Genomic DNA, 1,938 nt, shown 5'->3' with positions numbered 1-1,938 from the left:
AAAAAAGGAAAGGAGCACAGGCAGTTTTTGGTGTAAAAAGAAATTCCCATAGAGGTTGAAAAACATCTTTTTAGAGATTTAAAAAACTCAGTACGAACAGGACAGATTTGATGCCACATTCTTCTCTAAGGATTGAGACTATTTCACAAGAGGTCATGCAGCTAGTAAATTCTGTTATTATTACCCAGTCCCGCATTGAGTCTCAGAGTGAAATATTCACTGTTCCTAAATCCCAATGAGTAAATTCCTGAACATTTTCTCCCTCAGGACCTCGCTAGTAGTTGGCAGCATCTATCAAATGTTCATTCTCAAATGCACCAGCAAGCATACAACTATTTTTCCAAAACACATCGATCAGATGTCAGAAACAGTAGAATACTCAGACCTTTTTCTCTTCGTAGGTCAAACTTTATCATTTCTGGGATTTGACTGAGATCTTAAACAGTCTGTATCTTGCCGAAACCGGTTTGGCTCATTGGTAGAGCGTCGGTCTGCGGACTAAAGGTCCCAGGTTCGATTCCGGTCAAGGGCATGTACATTGGCTGCGGGCACATCCCCGGTAGGGGGTGTGCAAGAGGCAGCTGGTCGATGTTTCTCTCTCATTGACGTTTATGGCTCTCTATCTCTCTCCCTTCCGCTCTGTAAAAAATCAATAAAATAGATTTTAAAAAACAAAAACAATAACAGTCTGTATCTTAGAGCCATGGCCAGGTATCAGTTGTGGGTTCGATCCCCAGTCAGGGCACATACAAAAAGCAACCAATGAATGCATAAATACTGTAAATGGAACAACAAGTTGATGTTTCTCTCTCCCCCCCCCCAGCCTTGCCCTCTCTTTTTAAAAGTCAATCAACAAATTTTAAAAGTCTGAATCTTAGATTTTCCTCATGAGTTTTCCAGGCAAGGTTTTAATTTTTAAAAGTCTTCAATTTCCCTAGGTTTCCTTCAAAATGGCTTCTTACCATCAGCTAAATAGGTAATGAAGTTATTTTAATGAGGGCAACATAAAACCCAAGAAAATGGGTATCCCATAAAGCAAACAAACAAAAACTAAATAAATGCCAGAAGAAGGAAGCCCTATTACTCTTTTCATGATTTAAAAAAATATATTATACAGGATTTTGAATATGGACAAGTGGGCTGAACTCTTTGAATGGAAAGTAATTTTATTCGGCCCTCCTCCCATTAAAAGCATGTTAAAAATAGTACTTAACAATTAAGGGTCTGTTTTTAAAAATGGAAATGTTCTCTTCTTTCTACTGTCTGAAGAGGAAAAATGGTAACTGAGAGGGCAGATTACAGAGCTGGAGCGATTATCTATAGAGGGCATGAAACTGAGAACTCTAACAGAGCCAAGAAGTGTTCATAGGAAACTGTTTCAGCGGAAACTGAGAGCTTTACACTTTCTAATAATGAGTGAGTACAAAGAGTTGGCAGTTGAGTCTGAAGGGCCAAAGAAGTCTGGGCCCCCCTGAATTCCCACAATGACTAGTCAAATCTCACTTCTAGGACAAAGGCCCACAATGCCGAAAACTGCTGCAAGGAGAATCCAATTCAGCAGCACAGGAACAGCAGAATCGAAGGAAGACAGCAGGTAGAGAAGCTTCTTCCAGAAAAGAGGTCGCCAGCTTTTTGAAGCCTGCACAAATACAACTAACCAGAGAACTCCAGAGCTGTAGAATTAGAAGAACTATTTTGAGCCACAAATAATTCTAAAAGTTAAGCAAATTAATTTCAAGTAAAAATGAATAAAACAAAGGATCAAATATTAATGTTGATATAAAAAAACAAACAGATTAAGCAGCATAATTACATCCCTACAGATAAGGTCTGAGCACCAGAAAGATATTACTGCAATATAGGTTAACATTATAAGCTGAAAGCTAAAATCCATAAAAGTGATATAAGATATGAGAGCATGTTAATCAGAATTAGGAA

Source organism: Pipistrellus kuhlii, unplaced genomic scaffold (genome assembly GCF_014108245.1).
Source record: "Pipistrellus kuhlii isolate mPipKuh1 unplaced genomic scaffold, mPipKuh1.p scaffold_m20_p_7, whole genome shotgun sequence".
In the NCBI taxonomy this organism is placed as follows: Eukaryota; Metazoa; Chordata; class Mammalia; order Chiroptera; family Vespertilionidae; genus Pipistrellus; species Pipistrellus kuhlii.
This window is presented reverse-complemented; position numbering follows the sequence as displayed.